This window comes from Engystomops pustulosus, chromosome 11, assembly GCF_040894005.1.
Source record: "Engystomops pustulosus chromosome 11, aEngPut4.maternal, whole genome shotgun sequence".
Taxonomy (NCBI): domain Eukaryota; kingdom Metazoa; phylum Chordata; class Amphibia; order Anura; family Leptodactylidae; genus Engystomops; species Engystomops pustulosus.
This window is the reverse complement of record NC_092421.1, coordinates 16,229,859-16,252,758: the sequence shown is the minus strand read 5'-3', so window position 1 is coordinate 16,252,758 and position 22,900 is coordinate 16,229,859. Positions and strand designations below refer to the sequence as shown.

At 41.9% G+C, this 22,900-nt stretch overlaps 1 long non-coding RNA gene across 1 annotated transcript in view; it reads right to left on the bottom strand.

Moving 5' to 3' along the window:
* The window catches only part of LOC140105419 (uncharacterized), a 146,356-nt gene extending 124,817 nt beyond the window's left edge, over positions 1–21,539 (bottom strand). The window contains exon 1 of the long non-coding RNA XR_011850576.1: positions 21,360–21,539. This is a non-coding gene — a long non-coding RNA (uncharacterized lncRNA). The remainder of the gene's footprint in view (positions 1–21,359) is intronic.
* Positions 21,540–22,900: the final 1,361 nt, after the last annotated feature.

Genomic DNA, 22,900 nt, shown 5'->3' with positions numbered 1-22,900 from the left:
CAATCTATTCCATTTTACTGGAGGGCCACCTACCTGCTCCTCTGGTTTGAACAATTTTTGGGACTGCCACATACAGGCACTCAATCTATTCCATTTTACTGGAGGGCCACCTACCTGCTCCTCTGGTTTGAACAATTTGTGGGACTGCCACATACAGGCACTCAATCTATTCCATTTTACTGGAGGGCCACCTACCTGCTCCTCTGGTTTGAAAAATGTTTGGGACTGCCACATACAGGCACTCAATCTATTCCATTTTACTGCAGGGCCACCTACCTGCTCCTCTGGTTTGAAACATTTTTGGGACTGCCACATACAGGCACTCAATCTATTCCATTTTACTGGAGGGCCACCTACCTGCTCCTCTGGTTTGAAAAATGTTTGGGACTGCCACATACAGGCACTATCCAAATTAAATTGTCTCCATAGCAGCCTCCACACGTTGTCTCCATTGCTACCTCCAAAAGTCGTCCATATAGCTGCCTCCATACATCGTCCCTTTATCAAACGAGGTGTGTCAGGCAGAAATTTGGGTTGTTTTCATGGATTCCACATCAAAGTTGTTAACTTTGTCGCCACCCTGCTGTGTTATCCACAAAATATACTGGCAAACTTTTACCATTTAGGGATATTATTTCAGCGCTTCTTGCGCAGCTGTTTACATTCCCCTCACCCGGCATATCCTAAACTTATAAGAACGCTACTACACTTGATCTTATACAAAAGGTTCTTAGAAGTGCTGTTTGGGGAGTAGCCTAGAGACAGGGGCTTGGATTGGCGAAAGCTCGCCTGGCAGCGGAGCGCCAGCTCCATGCCAAGATCCAACTAACATAGTTTTAACTGCAGCACCTTTAATCTACTACTAGTTCACTGCCTCCATACATGGTCCCCTTATCAAACGAGCTGTGTCAGGCAGAATTTTGGGTTGTTTTCATGGCTTCCATGTTAACTTTGTCGCCACCCTGCTGTGTAATCCACAAAATATACTGGCAAACTTTTATCATGTACCGATATTATTTGAGCGCTTCTTGCTCACCTCCTTTGGTTCCTCTCTGCCACCCATTGGTTTGAAGCCCGAGTCCAATTAGGGTATGTCGCCATGCCACTCTCTAGCCTGCTGCCGCTGCCTCTGCATGCCGTCCCCTATAGTGTCAGGGTCAATTATTGGATGTTTTAGATGCTATCTAGCTTCATTCTGTCACTCTGTCATGGCCATGCTGTTGCCCATAATTTTGGCATAATGGTGCGATTAAGCAGCCTCAGAGGCATCCATGCATGCTGCCCCTGCTGTTTCCTGTCCATTTCCGTGGTGTTTCCATCCTTTTCTGAGGTTTCCAGGTGTTTGGCCAAGCTTCCCTGTGCAGAGCCTTGGTCCCCTTGAAAAATGCTCGAGTCTCCCATTGACTTCAATGGGGTTCGTTATTCGAGACGAGCACTCGAGCATCGGGAAAAGTTCGTCTCGAATAACGAGCACCCGAGCATTTTAGTGTTCGCTCATCTCTATTTGATACCCAATTCCTCCTGAGTCTAACAATACCCCATATGTGGTGGTGACTGCTGTATGGGCACACGCCAGGGCATTGAAGGGAAGCTGCGCCATACAGAGCAGATTTGCATTGTCACTCTTTATTGGCTATACAAATCTTTATTTTTTTGGCAATTTGGACAAATAATGGCTTTTTTTTCAGCGACATGAGATGCACTTTACAAATACTTTATTTTAGTTGGTCATTGGCTTATTGATGAGATTTTATAAACTCTTAAGTGTATGTAGGGAAAGAAAATCGTAAATTCAGTTTTTCTTTCTTCTTGTATTTTTTGGGGGCCATACACTGTACCATAAAAATAACATCTTTATTCTATGGATCCCTACAATTACGGTGATACCTCATTTTTATAGTTTTTAAACGTTTTTACAATTTTACTGAAGAAAACCTAATATTGAGAATATCTGACTTATTTTCTTATTGCCATGTTTTCAGAGCTGGTATAGGGCTTATTTTTTTACATGTTGAGTTGTCCTTTTCAGTGATACCAGTTGGGAGCACATAACTTTTTTTGATCACTTTTTGGTACATTTTTGTGAATGGATTTTATGAAAAATTTACATTTTGTAAATTTTTTGGTTTTTTTCACCGAGCGGGTCAAATAATGCTAGAGATTTATTGTACAAATTGTTACAGATGTGGCAATACCAAATATGTGGGGTTTTTTTCATGATTTTGTGTTTTTTGTCATTTATTAGGTATGTAAAGGGAATGTTTGTGTTTAGGGGATTTTCACTTTATTTAATGAATTATTTTTTATAAAAAATGTTTTATAAAGTGTTTTCAACTTTTTAAAAAAATTTTACAGCTTGGCTTGAACAAGAGATGCTCTGGTGCCAGAAGCTGGATGCAGTACTATGTCACGATGCAGCAAGTCCTTGCCGCCCATGACGTAGTACTACGTCCCATATTGGGAACCAAAATACCTTGAGAATGTTGAGAAACATATCTTGTCTTATTCCTGAAGTGAGTGGTTTTGCTGAAAAAAACAATTATAAAATTATGATAATGAGGCTCTGTCGCTCCACGCTTCTCTTCTTTCCCTAATTATTCACTGCTTCAGAGAACTCTGTATTCACTGTGTTGAACCTGACAGGCAGAAGTAATCAATTGCTGCACCATAACCCAGCTGCTATATATTTCATCTAACTCAGGTTGATATGTCCTGTCTGGACAGTTTGGGAAGCTCAGGCTGTATGCAACCCAGCTTTCCCAGGGTCCTGAATTTAATACAATTTTTTTTAGCAAAACTACTTGGCTAAGGGATTAAACAAGATTATAAAATACTAAAATAATCCTGCAATGTCTCAAATATACACTAGACCTTTACCTGTCCCTTCTAAAATAGCTTTAAAAATACTAGTAGTGTAATTTTTTTAATTTCTCCAAAGAAAATGCACTTAAATTTCCATTCAGAGCACTAGTATAAAGCCTAAGCCTGCTGGATTCTTAGCAGACAATACAATGGACCTTATTTCCCCTAGGTGTCTGAGCAATTTTCACAGTAGATGCAGATTTGATTGGCTGCCCCTGCCTTCAAAACGCTACAGAATTACTTATGTGATTTGTGAAAACAAAGAGTTTAAGAACTGAATATAATATAAGGTCTAAAATTCATTTGAAATACGCACAAATTCTGTATAAGGAACTGCTGGGTATTTCCTTCTGATCACCTGCTATAGGAAAAACGGAACGTCTATAGATGTGTCTTTATGTTGAATTTATTGTGAAGCCAAATATATAATATGGAAATAACTATTAAATACCTTGGCAGTCCACAATGTACTACACATCCAATGGGGCAAATTTACTTACCCGGTCCTGTCGCGATCCCCGATCCGGACTGTCCGCCGAGGATGAAGTCCGGCGCGATTCATGAAGCTAGTGTGCCCGAGTTCCTGCATCCGTCGCTTCCATGCCAAGGTCCGCCGGAGTTCACCTTCTTCTTCCCGGTGCTTGTAAGTGCGTGTCTTGCGACACAATTTGATAAGTTAAATCCCGCATGTAGTCCGAATCTGTTGGCTTGTCCAACGGCCTGCACCCCGATCTGTGTCGCATTCAAGCTGGCGCAGATGCGCCAAAATCCGATTGCATGTGCCAAAATCCCGTTAAATGCGGCGCAAAATGGAAATCGTCGGGAGACCCGGAAAAAATGCGCTCTTAGTAAATGTGGCCCATTTTGTCTCCAAACAATGAAACGCATAGAATAGGAATGTTCTAAATGTCTGGGAAAATTGAAAGGTAATGAAAAACATATCTGTACATTGTGGAAAGGCAGGTAAACCATGATAGACCATAGCCCCAACGACCTTAAGAGTTAATTATGTTAAACAAAATCTACCATCAAAATCCATCATGATAAACCAGGGACACTTACTCATAGAACCATGCACCCTGACCGGTGTAATCTTCTTACATTCGTTATTTATAGCCTCCTTAGTTCTAAAATAAACTTTTAAAAGTATGCTAATATGCCTAAGGGCTCTGGTGGGTGTTTCGGGAGTCCCCCAGTGATGTATTTTCACAGGTTGTTACAATGAGTAACCAGTGACGCTGCAGTACTGAGAGGCTCTGGAAACACACACCAGAGCTCCTAAGACTCATTAGCATACTTTATTTTAGAAGAATATACGATTACTACAGTAACGGTGCCTGGATCTATGAGGAAGTATCCCTCGTTTATCCATGTTAATTTTGATGGTAGATTTCCATTAAAGTTTCAAATGTGTTTCTCTAGACTTCTGGTTTCTTTCGATTAATTTCATTATTCCCCTTATTTCAGCTATTTAAAAATGTATTTTTACTCTAACTTTGTAGCCAGGTAAACAAACTTTCAACTGCTTTCATCATCTGCAAAGAGTTTGTATATTCTCTACATGTTTGCATGGGTTTCCTGCGGGTGCTCCGGTTTCCTCCCACACTCCAAAACATAGGTTGATTAAATTGTGAGCCCCATTGGGGACAAGGACTGATTTGGCAAGCTCTGTGCAGCGCTGCGTAATCTGGTTGCGCTATATAAATAAAGAATTGTTATTATTATGACTATCTATCTAATGAATGGAAGTACTAGACTTTGCATTTTCCTTAATTACTAAATTAGCTGAATTACTAAAAGTTGGGTCCCAAATGGAGGAACTCCCTCTATATCCTATCTATGATTTAATTAGGCACATGAGCAGAAGTTCTATTTATGAAACAACTAAATGGCATTGGCACGGATTTATTATTTATTATTATCTTGTTCCAGTGTTCTGAATGATATTTGGAGCTTCTTCATTACATTCCCTGGTTGAAAAGAAGTATTCTACTAGTCATGGCTTCTGGTCTCTAACGTGTCTATTGACCTGCTTTTCATGGCTGATGTAGAGTTATCTGCTTGGTGCATTATTATTAGATATATTGGTTTGGCTATAATCCCACATCATGCCATGATAATTCTTGAAGAAGTCATGCTTGATGTTAAGGGGCTACCTTTAGGCTAGCTTTGAGGAAACGATCAATAATATCAGAATAGCGGGGGTCTAACACATGGCAGCTTAACTAAACATCTGTACAAAGAAGTCATATCTCTCCTCCCCTTCTGCTTCTTACCCTGTCCCAGCTCAGCATGTCTCCATTCTTGGCAGTATCCGGACCTGTTGTGATGTAAGAATCATGTGATCAATCACATGATTCTGGCATCACTGCAGGTCCTGTAGGCAGTGCATAGCTATGTCGGGACACTGGGGAGAGGGAGAGAGCAGTACGGAGTCTCTCCTCTCTGGGAGATCGGATGAAGCGCTATGTCAGCGGTCAGGAGGGTCTGGCAGTGCTGGATCCTCCTGACCTTCGGTCTATAAGACACAGGCACTTTTTGGCAAGATTTTTTTCTTCCTATAAAGTGAGTCTTATAGTCCAAAAAATACGGTATGTTATACAGCATAGAATATTGTGCAACGACTGAAAACCACAAAGGCAGATGAGAGAAGAAAAAATATAAAGGGGGTTGTCAGAGACATTTAAAAAATTATATGTGGCCGGGAGGGGCTGCATGAAAAAACATAAACATTTAGTTACCTCTGAGGTCCCTTCCAGTGTCCCATGCTGCTGTATCTCCATTCCATGCCTATGTAAGCAAATGCTAAGTTCTGCTTCCAGGTGGCCAAGGTGGTCGGGCACGCCCACCCAACAAAATTCCCAGCACTGTACCACCAATGTATAGACTGTGAGGAGTGCACAACCATATTATGTACATAAATGTACAGCAGGTCCACACACTAAAATATACCAGTGACAATTGCTTAGAAAAAGACCAAAATATCACAAATACTCTTTATTAATACATAGAAATACACATGATGTTTAAAATCAATTAAAAATTACACAAGTACAAAAAACAAAGGACAGAGTAGGAATGGTGGCTCCACTCTATCCACCACCCTTGACCAATAGCGAAAAAACGTTGAGTTGACAACACATACATGGGTCAATACCCAGTTATGAATAATATCTGTCACTTCGGTCCCTAAATAAGAACCTCAGAAACTGCTGAGGTTCGTGCACTGTGCAACACCTAAATCAGCAGCAGGGTAACACAAAAGCACCGATACAAAACCTAACACTATTCCTCGGTCAGGGTGGGAGACTCCCCTTGTGTATCGTTGCTTGATAAGACTTCCACAAGGGTATGAAGCATAATGACAAGGTTGCTCAACTTTTATGTGTCTCCTGAAGTCCCAAACACTTAGCTTTGGTGAGCCCTGTATCATGAGCTAAGAAATGGGGGCTGGTGGACGTGGCTTGCCATCTTTGCCGGCCAAAAGCTGGACTCAGCGGAGCTTCCATGCCCATACAACTCCCTGTGAAAATAATAATGACTTGTGCACCTGCCTGTCCATCACAAGACAAGGCACAGTAAACATACTAGCTTCTATAGAAGGGAAGCAAGCAGAGATCTAGAAAACCACGAGGAATTGATACAGAAAGTATGTTGGAAATTTATATAAAACTTTTCATTACACATACAATATCAATTATTTGCTGAAAGTGGACAACCCCATTAAGGTTTGAACATTGTTCCCTTTTTATTCCAAACAGGTTGCCCCTGTCCACAATACTGACATAGGTGTCCTACTTTGTCTACTGTAGTGCCCTACATTTAAGAAAAATGGGGCATCCAAGACAGATATAGGTGGAAATAAATGTATGGACTGATCTAAACAAGGATTAGGGTGCGTTGGCAACAATATGGTGTACAGAAGATTTCAGGAAAGAAGTGGCCTGTGCATATCTGACTATACCTGTATAGCAAAATATTTTTTTAGGCCAAAACGGTTGTATATGAAACAAAATTTTCTTATAAGCCTTGAGACAGGTTTATTGGAATTTTCTGTATACGGAATGTTCAACTGCCATTGAATTTCAATAGGCAACCTATGCAGGCTGTCAGTTGTAGTTGGCTTACTAGTGACTGTGATGTATGGAACCAGAGTGCCGGATGAGATTTCACCCAGAGACTAAAACTTTGAAAATGAACTACGGTGTCATCAGCAGGGAACCCCCTGATGTGTTTGCATACTAATATACTGCTAATCATCGTAATAGCTGTGGTCCCCACACCAGCTCCTCTCCAGCAGTGAAGTGCGTAGACACTTCAACTTCCTATGATTATTCGGTTACGTCTCATACAACTTATAGAGCCAGCATTCTCTGATCAGCGGTAACTCCCACATGATTTAGTAGCTTAGTTTTTTTATTTTACAGTACTAATTAGGAAGCAAGCTACCGACATGCAATATACATTGCTTTTACTAGATCACACTTTGTTAAATTTTCTTTAATAAGAATGCAATTTAAGAATTAAAAAAAAAGAAAATCTTAAAAATTTCTCTATGGGACTTTAAAATGAATGGCATTTCCTAAGTAGGTGAGAAACTAAAGACTCAAGGGTCATAGGGCAAAAGTGCAATTTGGGGCCCTTTTCCTCCATCTAATACTGCCTTTCAGCAGCTCATAGGACCCACTGGTGGGATTATTGTTAATGTCCTACATATTAGGGAAAAGGCCAAGAGTTATCTTTTCTCCCTTACCCCCTACAAAAATCTATTTTGGCAGCAGGGTATCAATAATATATCATTTTTAACAGGGCGGCTTAGACACAGCAGCTCAACTGAATGTAAGGTATAAGCCTCTAAAATACTGTATCTGTAGCAGTCATAAATGGTGAGATTTAGGAAACAGTGGACCCGAACATTAGATTCTGGTCTAAGGTTCTGGTGCATCCCCTGGCCAGTCATAGTCATGGCTAGAACGTAGGGGCATCAATTTTCCGGATTGGCTTCACAGCTGCCAATCCGCCAATATGTCTCGGTCACACGAGACGTTCCCAATCCCTGAAACCAAACATAAAAAGCTATCTCGCTCATCTCTAGTAGTAAGAAGTAATTACGCTCCAGTTAAATTTATTTATATCTTCCCTGAATTAAGTGAAAATTGAATAAAACATTTCAACCATTGTGGCTGCATATTTCTCTGTAGCATGTCATTAAACTATAAGCTTACCAACAGCTACTTTTGACATTATAATGTCAATAGTCACCAAAGGACACAGTGTACATAATAGGTTTGATTTCTGATGCTTAAATTGCTTAAAATAAGTGTTATACAATACCATGTAGGCCCCATAACTCAAGACCCAGTTGTACCTGCAGTAATAAGGTGATACCACTAAGCTCTCGCATAATTCATCATTATTTTATTAGAAAGGGCCTTACCACCGAAGCCACCAAAGATTAGTCCACATAAAGGGTTAAGCAGATATTTTAATAGATGTATATTGGTAAATGACCAATTATCTACCCCCCATACATACATACACATTACAAAAACATGAGGTAAAGTCATCCCCTTTAAGTTGTTATTATAGTAGCAAGTAGAAAAGAAAACAGCATCCCTACTGGAAAAAAGGAACGTTAGGCCAATATAATTTTTATAACCGCTATCCTCCTGAAAAATGACGATACTTCCGAAACTTATATATCTTTTTAGAAACAGCCGATTCCTGGCCCTTTAACTCCTTAACGACTTGGCCATTTTTAGTTTTTTCACTTCCATTTTTCACTCACCACATTCAAAAATCTATAACTTTTTTATGTTTTTTTATGTTTCCACATAAAGAGCTGTGTGATGGCTTATTTTCTGCATAACAAATTGCACTTCGTAGTGACAGTATTTAATATTCCATGTCGTGTACTGGGAAGCAGGAAAAAAATTCCAAATGCAGTGAAAATGGCGAAAAAAACACATTTGCGACGTATTCTTGTGGGCTTGGATTTTACAGCTTTCACTGTGCAAAATGACAGATCTACTTTATTCTTTGGGTCGCTACGATTGCGTGGATACCAAATTTGTATAGGTTTTATAATGGTTTCATACATTTAAAAAAATTAAAACCTCCTGTACAAAAAATTTTTGGGGGGATTTTGCTATTTTCTGGCGCCAATAACTTTTCATACTTTGGTGTACGGAGCTGTGTGTGATGTCATTATTGGCGACTTTTGATGGTGTTTTCATTGCTATAATTTTTAGAACTATGCAACCTTGTAATCACTTTTTATTAATTTTTAAATATTTTTTAAAATGGCAAAAAAATGTCATTTTCGACTTTGGACTCTATTTTCTGTTACAGGGTTAGTGGCAGTGAAAAACCGTTTTTATATTTTGATAGATCGGGCATTTTCGGATGCGGCAATACCTAATGTGTTTATGATTTTTACTGTTTATTAATATTAATATCAGTTCTAGGGAAAGGGGGGTGTTTTGAATTTTTCGTTTTTTTTATCATAATTTTTTTTTAACTTTTTTTTAATTTTACTTTCACTATTTTTCAGACTCCCTAGGGTAATTTAACCCTAGGTTGTCTGATCGATCCTACCATATGATGCCATACTGCAATATGGCAGTATATGGGGGTTTTACTCCTCATTCATTACAATGTGCTGATAGCACATTGTAATGAATGGGTTAAAACGAAACAGCTTCGGGCCTTCGTGAGACCCGAAGCTGTCATGGCAACGGATCGCTGCTCCCCGTGACGTCATCGGGGAGCAACGATCCGCGGCAAGATGGCGGCGCCCATGCGTGAAAGCACCGATCGCGGGTGTTACCGGTAAGCCTTTGCTGGGATATGCAGCAAACACTTACCGGCTATGTATGGCGCGCGTCGGGAAGGGGTTAAGGGCTTTACGCTAGCTTCAAAGCACTGTTCTCCACTTTGTGTCGGCCCACAGTAGAAATAGAATAGCAGAGTCAATACTGCTCTCCCATAAATCTAAGGGGGGATTATTGGTGCCAGACTTTATTAAATATTGAAGGGCTGCACACCTTAGACATATACCTTCTTATTCGAATTTCTGGGCTTATCTGAGAGGGATGGAAAGAGAAAAGCTATGGTTGGTGCCATATCACCCCAATTCCTTTCTGTGGACCCCAGGGCCCTATTGCTGGTCTCCCAGCACTCCCCTGTACAATCGTTCCTATACACACCATATGTGCCCCACACATTAACGGGGACACCCATTAAACTTTGGCACTTCAAGTGCCTATTGAGATATGCAGACATAGTGGACCATGTGTCCCGAGCTGTACTGCCATTCCAGGGGCTACAGGAAAAATTTGGTATCCAGAAATCCTCTATCTATCACTACCTGCAGATCAGACATCTCCGGCAAACCTTGGGGAACTGAGATACAGCATATAAACTTTCACCCTTCGAATACCTCTGTAGCACACACACATCTGGCCTTATCTCTGAAATCTACCTTCATTTTGCTGCACCCAGATCCAAAAGCCCAGGTCTGCCATTCCTATATGGCCGAATGGAAGGGCATTGTAGGTCTTCCCATATCTCAAGAGACATGGGGTCATACACTCACCGGCCACTTTATTAGGTACACCATGCTAGTAACGGGTTGGACCCCCTTTTGCCTTCAGAACTGCCTCAATTCTTCGTGGCATAGATTCAACAAGGTGCTGGAAGCATTCCTCAGAGATTTTGGTCCATATTGACATGATGGCATCACACAGTTGCCGCAGATTTGTCGGCTGCACATCCATGATGCGAATCTCCCGTTCCACCACATCCCAAAGATGCTCTATTGGATTGAGATCTGGTGACTGTGGAGGCCATTTGAGTACAGTGAACTCATTGTCATGTTCAAGAAACCAGTCTGAGATGATTCCAGCTTTATGACATGGCGCATTATCATGCTGAAAGTAGCCATCAGATGTTGGGTACATTGTGGTCATAAAGGGATGGACATGGTCAGCAACAATACTCAGGTAGGCTGTGGTGTTGCAACGATGCTCAATTGGTACCAAGGGGCCCAAAGAGGGCCAAGAAAATATTCCCCACACCATGACACCACCACCACCAGCCTGAACCGTTGATACAAGGCAGGATGGATCCATGCTTTCATGTTGTTGACGCCAAATTCTGACCCTACCATCCAAATGTCGCAGCAGAAATCGAGACTCATCAGACCAGGCAACGTTTTTCCAATCTTCTACTGTCCAATTTCGAGGAGCTTGTGCAAATTGTAGCCTCAGTTTCTTGTTCTTCGCTGAAAGGAGTGGCACCCGGTGTGGTCTTCTGCTGCTGTAGCCCATCTGCCTCAAAGTTCGACGTACTGTGCGTTCAGAGATGCTCTTCTGCCTACCTTGGTTGTAATGGGTGGTGATTTGAGTCACTGTTGCCTTTCTATCAGCTCGAACCAGTCTGCCCATTTTCCTCTGACCTCTGGCATCAACAAGGCATTTCCGCCCACAGAACTGCCACTCACTGGATGTTTTTTCTTTTTTGGACCATTCTCTGTAAACCCTAGAGATGGTTGTGCGTTAAAATCCCAGTAGATCAGCAGTTTCTGAAATACTCAGACCAGCCCTTCTGGCACCAACAACCATGCCACGTTCAAAGGCACTCAAATCACCTTTCTTCCCCATACTGATGCTCGGTTTGAACTGCAGGAGATTGTCTTGACCTTGTCTACATGCCTAAATGCACTGAGTTGCCGCCATGTGATTGGCTGATTAGAAATTAAGTGTTAACGAGCAGTTGGACAGGTGTACCTAATAAAGTGGCCGGTGAGTGTATATGGAAGTATGCAGCCAAAACATTGATATGTACAACCTATAAGGAAAATCAATATATATTACTGTATCACTGGTGCCATACGCTGGCCCAATAGCACCAGTTGTTCCCAAATGTGCCAGATGTTTGTTGGGGATGCGGAGAATCAGGGGGCACAGTTCAACATATTTTTTGGTTGTGTGCACTTGTGCAATTATTTTGGGAGGTAGTGAGGGACTTGCTCAAGGATTTGATCGCATTGTCTATCTCGCTAGACCCTCAATGCTACCTGGGTCCCTGGACTACATTTTTGTCGAATTTTGCAATCAGATTTTGGCACAATGGCGCCGGCTTTCATGCAACACAAAATCGTGGGCGTGGGCATCGGACTACCCAACTGATACGGACTAAGTGCGGGATTTAACATTCGAAATTGTGTCGCAAGACATGCACTCACATACACCAGGAAGAAGAAGGTGAACTCCGGCGGACCTCAGCGGGTAAGCGACACATGCATGAAATTGGATGCACAATCTTAGTGAATCGCGGCAGCTCCAAATCCTCGTCATACAATGCACCTCGCGTATCGCGACGGGACGGGTAAGTAAATGTGCCCCAATGTGTCACCACAACCCCTTTCTAAGGGAACCACAAAATTAATCTTACATATCCTCACAGCGCCTAGATACCTAATAGCACAATATAGGAAGAGGTCTGTGCCGCCCTCCCGAGCATCTCTGTTGGCAAGACTGCGGAAGGTTAGAAGCACGGAATCACTGACAGCGTCAATGAACAACTAAATAGATCTCTTTACTAAGGTGTGGGCTCCGTGGGACTCATCCTGTAGGGAAAAATCCTTGTGTGTTTGTCCTACGTGTTTATGTTTACTCCCATTAAAGTAAATAGGCCTTCGATTGCAGACATCTGTCACTGTTATGAGTAAGGTTATTAGTTACTATGACTTTTTATTGTATTGTTGACTATTGCAACACATGGCTAACAGCGTATCAAAACGTAATGTTCAGCTCATAATCCATGATTGGCTTTGTACTCTCCCTGTATGATGATAATAGCCTGATGTATTAGGCCCGTTACATGTTTTAACATTTTTCAATAAATAAACAGTTAAATAAAAAAAAGAAAAGAAAACAGTAGCAAGTCCCCAGAGATTCGCTAAGTTCTTGTTGTATTGGTTTTAAATTCAGAAATAGTAACATAAACTTTCTAACAAATAAAAGAAGTGCACTGGCGTGTTATCGGATTTTTTTTTTCCTAGGGATTTTATTGAACTACTGAGGACTGCAGGAGACGAGAGATATTTAAAGGTTCATTAAGCAAACTGAAAGTAATGTGACATTTGCTGAGGCAATACTGCGCACCACTTTACCTGCCATAACCATTGAATCAGCAAGCTAATGATATTAAAATATCAAGGCAGTGTCACAATTGTGTAAAGAAAGAACAAAAACTATTTGTGCTCATAACACCAAGGGGGTAAAAGAACCATCCAAAGCCTAATGCAAGTCAAAATGAGTAAACCTGCAGTGTTTTTGATTAGGATCTAATAATATGGTAATAGTATTGCATATCAACATTTCCTACTAGGCTCTTTTAGGAATAGGTACACATATGCTACACCCCAGGAACATCTTTTCTGCTATACATTATGACCCGATAGTACATGGGAATTCACTGTTAGCTAATTCCAATACTTCCCACACATGGATTGTAATAAGCTAAGTAACTCAGAGAAGCTAAGGGTGGAGAAAAGCATGATCATCAGAGTTAGACTTGAATATTAGGAAATTATTTAATTTAAAAAAAACAGTATGAAGTACCTTGTGAGAAGTTAGAATTACTTGCCTTATACGGGTAAGGAAGGAATTCGCTCTACTTATGGACCTTGGAGGCCACCTTTTCATGCATACAAAGGTAATATCCATAGGAAGAATGGATACATCCGTGGACTCTCACCTTGCCAAACCAGTTCACTATACTGTACTGATGAGATATAACAACATTGAAACAGTTCAGTCTGCAGTTGGGAGTTTATTCCTTTTAGAAAAGTCTGGCTACTGGTTTGGCTATTTTCTCACATGATTTACCTGATTTAACCCCATAGCGCAGCAAGACGTACCCTTACCCTAATGGTTAATGGTCTAAAAAATAGTGAAAAAAAATATAAAAAAAAAGTTAAAAAAAATAAAAAAAATTAATGAAATATTAAAAATTCAAATCACCCCCCTTTCCCTAGAACTGATATAAAACATAATAAACAGTAAAAATCACAAACATATTAGGTATCGCAGCGTCCCAAAATGCCCGATCTATCAAAATATAAAAACGGTTACGGCCGGCGGTGACCTCCGAGGCGGGAAATGGCGCGAAATGTCCGAAATGCGACTTTTACACCTTTTTACATAACATAAAAAATTTAATTAAAAATGATCAAAATGTCGCACAGACCTCAAAATGGTAGCAATGAAAATGTCGCCTCATTTCACAAAAAATGACCCCTCACGCATCTCCGTGCACAAAAGTATGAAAAAGTTATTAGCGTCAGAAAATGGCAAAAAATTTTTTTTCTTTTTTGTACACATTCGTTTAATTTTTGAAAATGTATTAAAACAAAATAAAACCTGTATAAATTTGGTATCACCGCAATCGCACCGAACCAAAGAATAAAGTAGTTTTTTTCAATTTTTCCACATTTGGAATTTTTTTTCAGCTTCACAGTACACGGCATGTTAAAATAAATAACATTACGGGAAAGTAAAATTTGTTACGCACAAAATAAGCCCTCACACAGGTCTGTACACGGAAAAATGAAAAAGTTATGGATTTTTGAAGTTAGAGAGCGAGAAATGAGCCGAAAAACCCTCCGTCCTTAAGGGGTTAAGCATCCTGCCCCTTTATTACAGCTGTGTTTCATTAACTACACTGTTTGAAACAAGACGGCAAAGCCTTTCTTCATCTGCGTGAGACCTCATAATCACAACAGATGTACTAAAAGTAATCCAGTAAGTATGAAATATTTGTGCGAGAAAAATAACAATTGCTGAAAGCAATAAGTGTTTGACCTTCTCATCAAACACTTTGAAAAGGTTGAAAGAAATGCATTTAAGTTGTGCTTTTTGCGAACCTTTTGTGGTTTATTGCAACAAAATACAATAAAGGGACAGTTCTATGTGCTCTGTTACTTTTATAAAGCCTTTGCTGCTGTGACTTCTTGTTTATGAAGTAGACATTGGTGTAACTACCTGGGTAGTAGAAGAAGAGTGAAGAAATCAGGCGATACCTTTTTGAGGCTAACTGAGTATATTTGATGGTGAGCTTTCGAGAAGACTAGTTCTCTTCGTCAGACATGATGTTATGCATGAAACAGAAAATTCACAGCATTTTATACACACTAAACAGTGATCATCAAAGGATATTAAAAAAACCTCTAAAACAACAGATTAATAAAAACAGGGACATCTTATTTACAACAGGATGGCAATAAAAACATTAAAAACCTATGAGGCGAGACACATGAGCCCTGGCTCTTATCTGCTTGTGGCCTCCAGGTCAGAGGTAGGAGGTCATGAAGCTGGCATGAATGTTAAGACCACTTTGCAAGGTGTTGAATCTCCTCATTAATTTATACTCCCATTCTTTCCTTTCCCTCTGTGTCTTAAAATGTCCCATTAAAATAGTAATCTGCAAATCCTCCATAGTGTGGTCCTCTCTGGAGAAATGTGCAGCCACTGGGAGATCTTTTCTTTCATTTTTAATGTCAGATCTGTGTGAATTCATACGTTGATGGAGTCTCTGACCTGTTTCCCCAACATAAAGGCCTGTGGTTGGACACTGCTGACACATGATAAGGTAGACCACATTAGAGGACCTGCAGGAAAAGGTCCCCTTGATCTGATGTACCTGCTGTGATTGAGGTACAGGTACCTGGTGACCCGTGTGAATGTGCTGGCACGTTTTACACCTGCTTTGCAGGCAGGGTGAGGTACCATTTTCTGATGGAGGTCTCAGGGCACTCCGGACAACCAGTTGTTTCAGGTTTGGTGGTTGCCGGAAGGACAGGAGAGGAGGGACTGGAAATATTTCTTTTAATCTTGTGTCTTTATGTAGAATCGGTTGGAGTTCCTTGGCAATGTGACGCAGGATCTCCAGTTGTGGGCTATAAGTGACTACTAGGGGTACTCTGGCCTCCTGTTGGGTCTCCTTATATTTGAGTAAATCATCTCTGTTGATGGCTGCTGCTTTACCTATTTGGTTATCAGTCACTTTTGGCATGTAGCCCAACTGGAGAAATTCAGACCTGACCTCCTGGAGCTGTAGTACCAGATGTAGGAAGTGATTCCAGACTTGTAGGGGCCATAATATTCTGGAGCTCCTGAACCAAATAGGTAAAGCAGCAGCCATCAACAGAGATGATTTACTCAAATATAAGGAGACCCAACAGGAGGCCAGAGTACCCCTAGTAGTCACTTATAGCCCACAACTGGAGATCCTGCGTCACATTGCCAAGGAACTCCAACCGATTCTACATAAAGACACAAGATTAAAAGAAATATTTCCAGTCCCTCCTCTCCTGTCCTTCCGGCAACCACCAAACCTGAAACAACTGGTTGTCCGGAGTGCCCTGAGACCTCCATCAGAAAATGGTACCTCACCCTGCCTGCAAAGCAGGTGTAAAACGTGCCAGCACATTCACACGGGTCACCAGGTACCTGTACCTCAATCACAGCAGGTACATCAGATCAAGGGGACCTTTTCCTGCAGGTCCTCTAATGTGGTCTACCTTATCATGTGTCAGCAGTGTCCAACCACAGGCCTTTATGTTGGGGAAACAGGTCAGAGACTCCATCAACGTATGAATTCACACAGATCTGACATTAAAAATGAAAGAAAAGATCTCCCAGTGGCTGCACATTTCTCCAGAGAGGACCACACTATGGAGGATTTGCAGATTACTATTTTAATGGGACATTTTAAGACACAGAGGGAAAGGAAAGAATGGGAGTATAAATTAATGAGGAGATTCAACACCTTGCAAAGTGGTCTTAACATTCATGCCAGCTTCATGACCTCCTACCTCTGACCTGGAGGCCACAAGCAGATAAGAGCCAGGGCTCTTGTGTCTCGCCTCATAGGTTTTTAATGTTTTTATTGCCATCCTGTTGTAAATAAGATGTCCCTGTTTTTATTAATCTGTTGTTTTAGAGGTTTTTTTAATATCCTTTGATGATCACTGTTTAGTGTGTATAAAATGCTGTGAATTTTCTGTTTCATGCATAACATCATGTCTGACGAAGAGAACTAGTCTTCTCGAAAGCTCACCATCAAATATACTCAGTTAGCCTCAAAAAGGTATCGCCTGATTTCTTCACTCTTCTTCTGCTCTCCATGGCTAACACGGTACAAATCTACACTACTAGCTACCTGGGTAGTAGGCATAGAAGCCACAATAGGGCCCATCAACCTAGCAGGCCCATAACAACTCAGATACAGACAGCAGTTAGTAATGAAAAGGTCATGCTAAATTTTACTTAGCTTTTACTACACAACTGTGTGTATGAATCAACTGTCCACTGCAGCAACAATATTTTTCTGCATTATTTCTAATCTATGCTATGGGTACTGTCTTTTTACTATTACTATTATATGGTAATATATATGGCAACATGGTGACATCTCTGTCACATACTCTGTACTGTAAAAGTTTATTAACCTGCAACATCACTGTGGTATCCCTTTTGTGTGACATCACTATGTGCATAATCCCTGTACTATGACTGCACTGTGCTTATTTTCATTGCACTGTGACATCACTGTATTAACCATGTATTCGAACATCACTTTGTCATTATGCAAATGCTGTGACATCACTGTGTTTATGATCCTTGTATTTTTACATCACTGTGTGGGTTTTGTTCCGCAAAACTGGCACACAGCAAATTTGGTTGCCAATATACAAACAAAGGATCAAAAAGTGATCCTGGAAACTACAGACCTGTGAGTTTAAGATGTATCAAGAGAGGAATAGATTCTCATGATAAGGACATAGTTTTGCCCTTATACAAATCAGGGCCATATGAGTCCGGTGGGGGCTGAACTGGAGGAGGAGGATGACATTGGAGCACAAGCAGAGTCAGGTGAAATCAGTGGTTTTTCCACTCAGGTGACAAGAGGGGAGGAGCAGGAGCATCCGGAGGAGGTAGAAGACGAGGCAGACGACCCAGAAGCACCGTGGCAGTATACAGTGGAGATGGAGGCCGGGAGTCCCTCGGAGTCACTTGTACAGATGGCCCACAGCATGCTGCTTTGCCTAACTAGCGACAGCCGAATAGTCAACATCCTCCACCCGCTTGGACCCTCACTGCCGGTCAAAAATGGGTGACATTTTTCCAGGTGTCTAGAGGGAGTAACAACTGGCGTACTATAGAGAAATACGGTGCACACAGTTGGCCGCTGCCTATGTGCGACATTGTCCATCCTCCGTCAGGTCTGACTGGGGGATTCCTGAAAGTCATCGCTCACGTACTACTGCCACCGCTTCTGTGGGGAGATGGGGGGCTAGGAGCAGTAGCAGCTCCATAAGCAGCAGCTTAAGTCTGGAGACCTTAATGAGCTGCTTCCTTCAGCAGCAGCAGCCAATGGAGCAGACCCTGCACTAGCAGGTGGTGGCCTACTTAAACAGCACTTTACCACCCCAGGTAGAGGATCCCATGGACTACTGGGCAGCCAAACCTGATGTGTGGCCGCAACTTGCAGAGTTTGCAGTAGAGAAGCTGTCCTACCCGGCCAGTAGTGTGGCATCAGAGCGGGTGTTCAGTATGGCAGGGGCCATCGTTACCCCAAGGAGAACCCACCTGTCCACCCGCAATTTGGAGAGACTGACCTTTGCCAAGATGAATGAGGCTTGGATCGGCCAGGATTTCAACACACCAATGGCTTATGGATCAGATTAGATCAGCCATGACGCCTCCCCCACACATTCAGAAATGAGTCTGGGTTCTAACTACCTGCCTCAGCCACTATTCTGATGCTGCCACCCACCTGATGCCACTCATCTGCTGCCAGTTGCTCCATCTGATTCCCACCATCTTTACCAGGGACTGGAATTGTCACCCACCTCCAGACTATATCATTGTGCCACTGACGGATGAAAAGAAGGGCAAAATGATCAGTGACGTCAATGCAAAATTACTGCCGACACCCTCTCCACTCTTTTGGGGGTTTCTACATGTATCAGTGTTTAACAGAATAGGTTCTGTTATAATCTATGGAATCATTTGATGTCTATGTAAAAAGAGTGCACTCTTTGATGTTATAGTGGGATCTTGGCCCTCAGCTCAGTCCTTTCGAGCTGGCACAGACGTTACCTTTTCAGGCTGTGTTCCCGCTTTGCTTATTTGGCAAAGTTGGCCCTGTAAGTGCCCATGGAATTGAAGAGTGAAGCGATTCTAAGGGTGCGTTCACACATTGCGTTCTGGTCGCGTTTTCATTGCGTTTGAAATGCATTACAACAGCTGATGAGAGGTGATTTGCCTAATTACATTACCGTTTACTGTTGTTAACTCAATGTTAACACATGTGTTAACAAAACACATGTGTTAACATGTTGTTAATGCATGTGTTGACATTGCGTTTACAATGCGTTTTGTAAATGCAAATGTTACCAATATTACCCACAATAACAGTATTTAAAGGCCAAATAATACTACCACATGATGAGCATCACTATTACAACAACATAAATGGCATCATGCCCAACATTACCGCCATACAGTAATTGCTTTTAATGCCAGTGATGAACATTGGCGCCATATAGTAATACTTATAACCATACAGTGAAGATACAGCATCATATAAAAAGGACACCAATGCTACTGCTACACCAGTTTTAGCATCCCCTTTCTTGCTTCCTCTTAGGATTAGTCCTCTTCTTTTTCCAATGAGTTTTTATGCCCCCTCTAATATTTATTGCTCTTTCCATTTCTCTTCCGTTTTTGTTGCGTTTTTAAATACATGTATTTTTGCCCGTTTACCAGGCCTTTGGCTGGTTTGAATCCATTTTTCTTCATTTCTGGAAGTGTAAGCATCTTTGAAAACGTTAACACAGCTGCTTACAGTTCCATTAATGAAGAAAAACAGATTAAAACCAGAAAAACTCATGGGAAACATGTAAAAATGGCAGCTTTTTCAGTGCGTTTTAAAAGAGCACCAAGAACGGATCCAAAACTCGCTGTGTGACCACATCCTAAGGCTACACGCACATGATGCATTTGCATTTCATTTTGATATACATTGTAAATGCACTGGGCGAAAAACATCAAACATAGAATTTTACAGCAGCCTGTTTCAGCTCTTAACATTAATAATGCTTATCAACACTCATTGGGGCACATTTACTAAGGATCCGAATTGCGTTTTTCCGCCGGGTTTTCCGAATTTTACCGCTTTGCGCCGAATCGCCCCGGGTTTTTGGCGCACGAGATCGGATTGTGTCGCATCGCAAGCCAGCTTGCACGCGTTGAAAACGGGGGAATGTGACTGTCGGAAAACCCGACAGATTCGGAAAAATCGTGCTATTTAAAAAAAAAAAAAGTGTCGCTTGACACACACTTCCATGCACCAGGAATGTTGAACTCCGGCGGACCGCGGCGCAGCAGCGACACCTGGTGGACATAGGGCACATGACCTTAGTGAATCGCCGGAAGACCCGAATCCTCGTCTGAGAACGCGCTGCTGGATCGCGACAGGACCAGGTAAGTAAATGAGCCCCATTATGTGAACACAGCCTTATACTCCCACTCTCACTGAAGAGGAAGACTGTTATTTAGTGAACAAACTAAAAAGGTAACATACAATTAAAACAGAAGTTCAGGCCATGTTCACATACTGTGATTGAATGAGGGTGCGATCAGATGTGCCACTTTCATTCTGTTTAGAAAGAGCATTAAAAGAGAATGGGGGGGTCCGATCATATACGCATTTCTATGCAAGTGCATTAGATCGCCAACTAGCACCCAGTGTCTTGCATTCAACAAGATTGCATTCTATAGAAACACATATATAAATCGAGCCATGGTTAGCCCCATGCACTTTGATTCTGTTTCTAAACTTAACCAATGCGGATGTCTGACTGCACCATCGCATCCGTGAACTCGCACCACAAGTTTTCCATTGATTACAAGCCAAACATGTGGTGATCATCTCAATTACAAAAATTGAGGTTTAAGGCCCCTTTCACACTTGTGAGTGTGATGCGCTGAACTCGCAGCATGTGCTGCCTGGATCGGCAGGTCCAAACGCTGCAAACTGGAACTGAATTCAGCATGTCCGTTCAGTTATGGTTTGCAGCGTACGGCCCCGTCAATCTAGCGCATGCAAGTTCAGCGCATCACACTCGCAAGTGTGAAAGGGACCTTAATATATTAAAATTTAGAAGGTGAAAGCAGCACTGTGGGTGAGCGCTGGGAGAGGGAAACGGGGGCAGGGACTGAATGTGCCAAGATAGGTGACTAAATGAGGTCCAAGTAAAATAAAAACAAACTAGCGGGCACTGAGGGGAATGGGGAAACCTATTTAGCAAGATCTCACTGGAGCAGAGTGGGTGTTGTGGGGTGTAGGGCACAAAACACTAAAGTCAATTATTTAACACTTTATCTGCTGCCTGCTTACACAGAGAGCAGTCAATGGAGTACCTGGCTTCCCCTCCCTGTTGTGAGCGACTACATTCCCTTATCTTCATCAGCAGTCAGCTTGCTGCTGTGCACTCCTGGCTGCCGTCTTCTGTCTTCCGGGGCTAAAGTTCAGTGAGGAGGAGGGAGCAAAGAGGGAGGCAGTGACCCGCAGCTGCTTCACAAGTGATAGCAGAACAGGTCAGCTGCAGCCTATACTGGGATACTGGGAAGCCGACAGTCCGTGGGCTGAGGTGTGTGTATCAGAACAGACAGTGGGGCTCATTTACTAAGGGTCCGAACACCGCACTTTCGTTGGTTTTCCGAATATTTCCATTTAGTGCCGAATTGCCCCGGGATTTTGGCCCACGTGATGAGATTTTGCCGCATTGGCGGGGCCTTTCACTCGACAGAAATCGGGGGCGTGGCTGTAGGACAACCTGACGGATACGGACAAACCACGGAATTTAAAAAAGGATTTGTGTTGCAAGATCAGGCACTCACATGCACCGGGAAGAAGCAGATGAACTCCGGTGGACCTCGGCACAGCAGCCACACATGCAGAAACTCGGACGCACGATGCTAGTGAATCGCGCCGGACCCGAACCCTCGTCGGACAACGCACCGCGGGATCGCGATGCCCATCTCTAAGAAAAGATGCATCAATGTTCTCCTATTATCTAATAGCCAATGTTTAGAAGTTATCTACTGTAGAGATATATTGTCTTACTTCCTGACTTAAGGAATTATCCACTTCAAGCACATTATACAAACTATATCAATTATTTGCAGTAAAGAAAAGTTATAACATTTTTCAATATACTTTCTGTATCAATTCTTAGTGGTTTTCTAGATCTCTGCTTGCTGTCATGCAATTAGAAGATTTAATGTTTACTTCCTGCGGATAAACACTGGTCCATGGTTATGTGATATCACACAGGTGTGCGACTTGTTGTAACACACAGTGTAATCAAATCTGAGTGATACTAACAAGATGTCCACCTGTATGACATCACATGACCACAGGGCGGGGTTTATCTAGAGCAGTGGTTCTCAACCTTTCTAATGCTGTGACCCCGCAATACAGTTCCTCATGCTGTGGTGACCCCAAACAATGCAACTCGCAGTAAAAACACAGTAAAATTGCGGCTCCGATGGCTTTAGGCGACCCCCGGTTTTGGTTGTTCGACCCCCGCTGGGGTCCCGACCCACAGGTTGAGAACCACTGATCTAGAGGAAGTATTCTACAGTGAAGCTTCTTATTGCATGATAGCAAAAAGACAGCAAGCAGAGATCTTGAAAACTGTGAGAATTGATGCAAAAATTATATTGGAAAAATGAATACATTTTTGTTACTCAAAAAACTATTAATTATAAAATAATTTGCTGTAATGTGCTAAAAGAGGACAACCCATTTAAGTATCCTTTTTTTTACCACCAAAATATCTTTATTTATTATTGTAAAACACTATCCCAAATGGCTTAAAAATGTACCTTTCAGCCAATTCCATCGGGTTCGTAAGAATTGTACCACTACTGAAGACTATGCACTTCAATCTGTCATC